The sequence below is a fragment of the Triticum aestivum genome, chromosome 4D (assembly GCF_018294505.1).
Source record: "Triticum aestivum cultivar Chinese Spring chromosome 4D, IWGSC CS RefSeq v2.1, whole genome shotgun sequence".
Classification (NCBI taxonomy): domain Eukaryota; kingdom Viridiplantae; phylum Streptophyta; class Magnoliopsida; order Poales; family Poaceae; genus Triticum; species Triticum aestivum.
In genome coordinates, this window is record NC_057805.1 from 257,890,136 (window position 1) to 257,899,022 (window position 8,887).

An 8,887-nucleotide genomic window follows, 5' to 3' on the forward strand; every position below is an offset into this window, starting at 1 on the left:
CAGAGCGACTGTCCGGTCGACAAGAGTTAAAGGCAGGAAACGGTGCCCACGCGAAAAATGGCTAAGGACTAAAGCATTTCCATAGGCCGAGCCGGCTCCTCGCCTCGCCGACCGACTACTGAGCAACCGGCCGGCTGGTTTCTAACTTCATTTGCTACGATCTACCAATGGCTAAATTACTTGCCTTACCAAAGCGGCCAAGTACTTGACCCAGCCACAGACCGCAGAGCGGCTGTCCGGCTGGCAAGACGGCAGCCAAGGGAAGGCGGCAAAGGAAAAAACCAAATAAGTAGAAAAGCAAGACAGGTCGGAAATCGGCAAAAACAATTTACACAGCAAAAGGCCCTTGGCCGGCATTCAACAGAGTTTGAATACACCCCCAGCGGGTGGAACTGCGCAAGTATAACAAATTTGTTCAACGAGAGTACAAAACAGGAAAGAAAGATAACTTGGCCGCCTAGACCAGAGGAGCAGCAGCCGGATCAGAAGGGTCGGCGGATGTCGAGGCTCCGGGTGGTGGAACAGCTGTCTGGTTGGTCTCATCTTGGTCGGCATCGCCGGCAGTCGGCTCGTCGGCGTCCCATCCGTTTGTCAAAACCTGGTCAGGATGAGGCCGGTTGCCGTCTCCACTGCGCGGCGCATCGTCTTCGCCGTCCTCGTTCTCATCTTCATCCTCCTCGCCTTCATCGCTGGAGGTGATCTCCTCCACCAAATCCTCGTCGCCTTCTGGGTTCAGCCCGAACCAGTCGGGCGGCACTTCGGCGGCCGCTTCGTCTAGCTCGGGGAGGACGACACCGGTGACCGTGTACTCGCCAATTGTCGTGGCGAGGTGATAGAGCTCGAACGCCACTGCGTCCAGTTCCTCGCCGGCTTCAGCATGGAGCATGGCCAGCTGGTCTAAATTTAGCCCAGGGTACCACCCCTTGACGAATTCCAAGGCTCGGCGTGTGCCCGCCCGGGCAGAGGAGCCCTTCCATGCCTCGATGCGATCGATGGCCACCTCCAACCAGTCGGAGATCCGACTGGCGCTGCACAGAATGGGAGTACCCGGCCAGAGGGCGGAAACCACCTGGGCCCCGGCGCGTTGAAGACGGCGGCGAGCCCGATGCGTCGGCTGGAGACGAGCCTGGATGGCGAGCATCTGCTCTGCAAGAGTCCGAGGGGCGTTGGGTGCGATTGTTGCACCAACCTCCGCTCGTCACGGCGAGCCTTGACGGCTTGGCTGGCGGCGATGGAGTAACCAGGGAAATACTCTGCATAAAAAATAAAAAGGAAGTATGAAGCCAGAAGTCGGCTCATACAACAAGACGGATGCCGGAAGAAAGAGAAGGAGAACTCACCGTCGAGCAGGTCCTCGATTTCGCCATAGCCGTCTGACAAGGCCTTCTCCTTCTCGACCCAGTTCGAGCGCTGAGTCTCGAACTCGGCCTGAAGGGCCTCCTCCGCGTCCTTGAGCTTCTGCAGCTCTGCCTTGTGCTTGTCCGCCTGGTTAGCCAGCTGCTTGGCCAGGCGGTCTCACTCTTGCTCCACCTTGAGGCGCTACTCCTCCTTGGCGTGTAATGCGGTTTGAGCTTCACCCATTTGCTGCCGCAAGGTGGCATTGGCTCCTGCAGAAGAAAGAGAGAGAAGAGATCAGCAAATCAACAAGGAAAGAAGTAGTTGCCGGAAGATCCGACCCGACTGCTCAGCAGTCGGCCCGAATCTCAGGGGCTACACCCCGCGGGTGCGCTGGCGCGCCCCCGCGAGAATAAGGATTGAGCAGTTCAATGAAAGAAATAAGAAAAGGTATTTGCCGGAAGATCCGACCCGACTGCTCAGCAGTCGACCCGAATCTAGGGGGCTACACCCCGCGGGTGCGCTGGCGCGCCCCCGCGAGAATGAAGAATGGAGTGCTTACTCCGGCTGTCGGTCAGCTCGGTGGTCCGCTTGGCCAGCTATTGGACATGGGAGTTGTAGGCGGCCGCACAAATATTGTGGTAATCCTGCAGCGGAATCAACAGAAGAGAAGAAAGGGCCAACACTCGGAACATACCTTTAAGTGTCGAGCCGACTGCTCAGCAGCCGGCCCGGAACTCGGGGGCTACACCCAGTGGGTGCGCTGGCACGCTCCCACAGAAGATTTCAAAGATTGAAAGCAAAAGGATAAGGAGCATACCCGGACGGCGGCTCGCGACACCAGGAACGTCTGCGTATAGTTCTGGAGGGCGTCGCCTTGGGTTTGAAGCTGGGACCGGACATCCTGTGTAGCCTTGTTCAGGACGCCCGTCCCGCCCCCAGACGTCCACTCCCACGGGACGGCACTAGTGGCCTCCGATTTTGGGGCCGACGAGCTCGAGGCTCCGACTTCCTGAGGTCGCAGCGCTGAAGTCACCTTCGTCACTCGCCGACGCGTCAGCGTGCGGACGACGGGAGTCGCCCCCACCACCAGCTCGCCGCTGGATCGAGGCGCCGACGGTGCATTAGGCCGACTACCCCGAGCCTCGGCGGCCGGCGTCTTCTAGGACACCTCCGTCCTCAGGATGACGGCGTCGCCTCCCTCCCTCTCGATGACCGGCTGGTCATTGCCGGCTCCTCCAGTCGACGCTGGGATCTCTGTTGCCGGCGGCATGGAGCGCAGCGGAATGACCAGCTGTGGAGCCTGGCCACCTGTGGCTGCTCCTGCCTATGCCTAGGCGGCCGCAGCCGCCTGGGCCTTGATCGCCTCCTCTTCCCGGACCTTGGCCTGGTCTTTGGCCGCCATGTCCGCCTCCTCCTGCGCCGCCTTGGCTGCGTCCGCCTTCGCCTGCTCCACCCTCTCCTTCTCCTCGTGCGCCTCTCCCGCATTCTTCTCCATCGCCTCCCGGAGGCCGGCGAGCATGTCTATGCGGCAGGTGTTGGTGGAGCCCACCATCCCCCCAATGATGGAGGCGGAGGCCGACCGCTCAAGAGAGAGCAGGGCTCTATTCACGCAAGACAAGAAGAATTCAGAAGGGGTTTGAGAAAAAAGACACAGAAAGGACACACGAAGACACAAAGGAAGATATGCTCTTACGCGGACACTGTCGGCGGCTGCTTTGGGGCCCTCTAGATCCGGGCTGCCTTTGCGGCAGCCTCCTCTCGCCTGGTCGCCGTGGCTGAGCCCTTGGGCTTCTTAGGCCGGCCGCCTTGCAGCTACGTGCCGGCTCGACGCTTCAGTGCACCGCCTGGTGCGTGTGGCGCCGCTGAGGAGCTCGCCCCTGCCCTATTAGCAACCGGCGGGCGGCACGGCTCGGCCTGCTCCTCGTCGTCATACGGCCCCGTCGCCACCGCCTGTGGCGTCGTCTTCCTCCAAAGCGGCCGCCCCCAAGTCGGGGTCGTCCGCGTCACTCACCGCTCGGTCCGGCAACAACTTCTGGCCTTGCGCCAGAGTGTCGGCTGCCGGCTGCGTCGTGAGGAGCTGCGACACGTCCGACTGATCAGCCGGCAAAGCAAAGCTTGGTAGGAAAAGAAAATACCAAGAAAAGAAAGGAGATTCGGGAGCTTATGGCAGGAGGCGGATCCGCGCGGGAGTACGGCCGCTTGCCGAGCTACCAATCCGACTCCGAGAGCTTGCAGTTCGCGATCTTGTTCACCATGCGGGCCACCTCCATGGCCGGCATCTCCCGGGTGGACAGCCAGCACGGGTCTCGGTGCCCACTCATCTGACTGATCATGTGAGGCCGGCCTTGGAGAGGGAAAACCCGGCGCACCATGAAGGCGGTCAACAAGTCGGAGGCCTTGAGGCCCTCCGAATCTGTCATCATCTTAAGCCTGGCGACGGCGGCGGTGGAGGCGGGCGACAGATGCTTCGGCTTGAAGGTCTAGTTGGTGCGCGGCTCAGCCGGTGGGCCGGCTTCGTAGGCCGGCAGGTTGACGAAGTCTAGCGTCGGGTTGACGTTCTTGACGTAGAAGTACGACTCTTCCCACAGCTTGACCGATTGCGTCAAGCTAATCAATGGGAAGCGGTTCCCGGCTCCTGGGCACCGTACCGCGACGAAGGCGCCGCACTGGGCCGCCTCGTTCTTGGCACAGACGCTGAGCTTGGTGTACAAGAACTCTCCCCACAGCTCGAGAGTGGGGAGAACGCCGAGGTAGCCCTCGCACAGCGTGATGAAAGCTGACAGCAGCACCACCGTATTCGGTGTGAGGTGGTGCGGGTGGAGGTGCTAAAACTGGAGGAAGGAGCGGAGGAAGCCGCTCGCCGGCAGGCCGAAGCCCCGGAGGAAGTGCGAGCAGAAGATGACGCGCTCGCCCTCCTCCGGCGCCGGTGAGATCTCCTCCTTGGGTGAGACGCGCGTCTTGACGTAGCCCTCGCTGGGCAACCGTCGCGTGTTGCGGAGGTAGGAGATGTGGTCTTCGATGACATTTGAGCCATCCCAGTCGCCGGCTCGCTCTCGCGCCATGGAAGCTCAGGCTCGACGAGGCGACAGCGCGACGAAGAAACGGGGCTTGGTGACGACGGGCCGCGGCAGCACTTCGGCACGGTGCGGGAGTGCGGTGGCGGCAGAGAAGAGCAGAGGAAGACTGAAGCAAAGGGAGAGGAGAGCGCGCGTGCTAGAGCCGCCGCCTCCTCCCCCTACTTATAGCCCTGGGCTGCGAAGCCGAGGGGACGGGGCATGGGGATCGTGGGATTAACTGTGCCCACGACCCCACGACCGCGCATTAACCATGCAGTAACGGCGTGTAGTAATCACACCACGGAATCCCAACCTTTTGCCTCGGTCGTAGTGGATCCGTGCTCTTGCCGAGGCTCGATAGTGGTGGGCCCCGGCCTGCGGTGATGTCCCATCGCGCGCGTGGGCTGGCAGGCGGCCTGGCCGGCTGGAGCCACATGGCGTGCGGAGAGCTGGCGGCGGGCATGGCACCTGGCTGGCGCGCCACCTGGCTCCCACCGCGATGTTTCAAAAACCACCAGGCGGCCCGCCTGATCGTGTCCGGCTCCTGGCAGCCGGCGTTCCGGAAGACGGATGAACCCAGATCAATGAAGCACTTAGAGTAGGAAGCCGCTGAGGCCCCTCGCCTCTTTCAGCCGCGGCGCTCCACCAGCTTCGGGGACTACTGTCGGAGTAATTAGCCACGGGTAGCCCCATTAGCTCCCCATGGCGTTTTAAGACAATGGGGCCGGCTGCGCTCCTCAAGAATCAAAGACCCAAGTGTCGCCTTCTTGCAGCCGGCTGGTCCAAGCGGCCGGCTGCCAGAATACGGCAAGGCCGAGAAGACGGCCTCGAAGCGGACCGACTCCTAGCAGGCGGCCTCTAGAGAGGCCGGCTCCTAGCAGGCGGCCCCTAGCGCCCTCAAAGTCTGCACCTATATAAATACGATGAGACAGGGTGTGGCTATAGCACGCCCTGCCAGCCCCAAATCCAGGGCCAAGCGTGGCCACGGTGCACCGTACCAGACGAAGATCTCCCGTCCGGCGTGCCACTGTTGCCACTCAGCCCATGACAACACCCACCACAGGGGGAGACATGCCCCCACGACGGGCTGTCGGTACGCTCGCCTGCAGCGGGCCCTACCTGTCTGTGAGGAGACAGAGGGCGGCGAGCCCTGACCAGTCGGCTCGAGGAGAGGCTGGCCCCTAACCAGGCGGCTCTCCTCGCCTTGGAGTTTGTGCGCCATTAATCAGAAGAGACGGGGAATGGCTACAGTGAACGCCCGCCATGCGGCAGTACTGTAGCCACGCCTCCCCCGATAAAGCATGCATCATTAACAGCACGGCTACAGTGTCGAGAAGCCGGCCAGACCCGCAAGAGGCGGGAGTGGCCTGTCGGCCAAGTACGAGACAGCCAGCGAGGCCTACCAGGCGGCGGGCCCCAGCGGCCGGCGGAGAAGTCGGCGACCATAGACCCTGACAGTCGGGTCCTACACCCGGCTAGATTTCCTTTGTACCCCTGAGGGGTTGGCCTATATAAACCGCCCAGGGCACCCATATAGAGAGAGGAAGCTAGGGCTAGCCTTGTTCTAGTTCCCCCTCTAGAGAAACACCTCAAGGAGCAAGCTTGTAGCCACCATTGTTGCTTGAGTGATCATGCGGAGACTGGCGATGTACTATTAGCTCCCTCCATCATAAGACATCCTTTTGGCATATGTCGCATGACACCCCCGACACTAGTATTCCATCAGTGGCCCTACATTCTTGTCCGTCTGCCACGCTATACTATCGGGCCATGATCACTCGGGAGCTGATCACGGGTATATACATATATACATACATACTATACAGGTGGTGACTAAAGTCAGGTCGGCTCGTTGAGTACCCGCATGTGATTCCAATGTGGAAACTGAAAGAACAGGTGGCTCGATTCAGGTAGTGGTGGGCCTGAGTTCCTGACGGCCCCCGACTGTTACTTTGTGGCGGAGCGATAGTGGAGGTTAAGACCACCTAGGTGAGAGGTGGGCCTGGCCCTAGTCGGCGTTCGCGGTTACTTTAAAATAACATGCTTAACGAGATCTTGGTATTTGATCTGAGTCTGGCCACTGGCCTATACGCACTAACCAACTACGCGGGAACAATTATGGGCACTCGACGTCGTGGTATCAGTCGAAGCCTTCTTGTCGTCAACGACTGAGCGGCGCGCGCCGGGTTGGACCGCGTAACGCAACTTCCTTTGTAATGGAGGTTGCTAGGTCTGCTCACTGGCTGTGTTCGCAACGTGCAGGTGTGCAGTGGGTGATGGGCCCAGACACCTGCGTGCATAGGATTTAGACAGGCGTGCTGCCCTCTCTGTTGTGCCTAGGTAGTGCTGCGATGTGTTGATCTTCCGAGGCCGAGCATGACCCAAGAAAGTGTGTCCGGCCAGAGGGATCGAGCGTGTTGGGTAATGTGGTGCACCCCTGCAGGGAAGTTTATCTATTTGAATAGCCGTGACCCTCGGTAACAGGACGACCCGGAGTTGTACCTTGACCTTATGACAACTGGAACCGGATAGTTAATAAAACACACCCTTTCAAGTGCCAGATATAACTCGGTGATCGCTCTCACACAGGGCGACGAGGGGAGGATTGCCGGGTAGGATTATGCTATGCGATGATACTTGGTGAACTTACCATCTACTCTCTTCTACATGCTGCAAGATGAAGGCTGCCAGAAGCGTAGTCTTCGACAGGACTAGCTATCCCCCTCTTATTCTGGCATTTTGCAATTCAGTCCACCGATATTGCCCCTTTACACGGATATCCGTGCATATGTAGTGTAGATCCTTGCTTGCGAGTACTTTGTATGAGTACTCACAGTTGCTTTGCTCCCACCTTTTCCCCCTTTCCTTTCTTCTCAGTTGTCGGAACCAGATGCTGGAGCCCATGAGCCAGACGCCACCGTCAACGACGACTCCTACTGCACCGCAGGTGCCTACTACTACGTGCAGGCTGCCGACGACGATCAGGAGTAGTTTAGGAGGATCCCAGGCAGGAGGCCTGCGCCTCTTTGATCTATATCGCAGTTTGTGCTAGCCATCTTATGGCAACTTGTTTAACTTATGTCTGTACTCAGATATTGTTGCTTCCGCTGACTCGTCTATGATCGAGTACTTGTATTTGAGCCCTCGAGGCCCCTGGCTTGTATTATGATGCTTGTATGACTTATTTTATTTTTAGAGTTATGTTGTGATATCTTCCCGTGAGTCCCTGATCTTGATCGTACACGTTTGCGTGTATGATTAGTGTACGATCAAATCGGGGGCGTCACAATAATGCATGACAAGGTTAAATGTTGGTTAACATGGCAAGAGGTGATGCATAATAAAACTACCTATCTAGGCAATTTAAATGGGGCCGGAAACAACAAACAACAATTTCGGAAACTCCCCATATGAAAATTTCGAAATTGGTACAGATCTGAATTAAACACAATGTTAAAGTTGGTAACCAACAAGTTAACGTGCACCATGTTAATATATGCATCTTTCTAGACCATTTACATATAAAGTTCATTTAATTCGGAGCTACGGTTAATTAGTTATGAAATAAACCATTTTAACATGTCATTCAGTAATTTTAGACATTTTTAACATGGATGAAAGTTGGATATTGCAAAACTACATGAAATACTGACCAAGATGCCGATATGACATGTCTTATTTGGATGCATGGATATTTAGGTATTAAGAATTCAAAATGAGGGCAGTTGTAAATATGCATGCATTGGAAGAAATACTAAACCGCAGCGATAGGAAAAAAACAGATACGGGCCGGAGGCAGCTCACTGCGCAAAGCCCTGAAGTGGAATTGGCCCAAGCGGCTAGATGTGCACGTTTCAGAAAAGAAACAGAGGAAGCAAAAGAAATGAGGCTGCTGGGACATGATCAAAGGACCTCTAGGTTGAAAGTCAAGGGTGGTAGCCACTACGCTAACCTGGTGTTCATGATACATAGGAGAATCGCTCGTAGATGAACGCAGCTCTTGTGCAGCTGGGAAACCAACAACAGTCAAAACCAGAACTAAAGAAAACGGGTGGTGACTGGGATTTGAACCCCAGACCCACTGGGTATTTTTGTGGTGCGCCCACCACTGCGCTGTTGCTGCTGTGAACTAAAGACAAACCAGCTCCTCTTGAACAATGGTAAAAGGGCCAAGCTTGGAGTCATGGCTGCACGTTGAAGCTTGGTGTTGACGCCGGCGAGCAAGACGACGGCAATAGCGGCTGAAGAGCGCCGGTGGGTGTGCGGAAATGGCGGGGGAGTGCGTGTGCAGCCACGTGCGTGCAAACGCTCGCTAGATGTGGTGCGCGTGAACAAGAACTTGCGTGAGGCCAAGCCAGGCTAGCCATGGCTACGGCCATGGTTTCTGGATGGAACAGAGACGATGCGCAGACGGTGCGCATGAGTGTGAAAGTGTGATGCGGGTGTGAGTAGTGGGCGCTGCGGGTGTTGCGGCGTGTGGACCAGCAACGAGA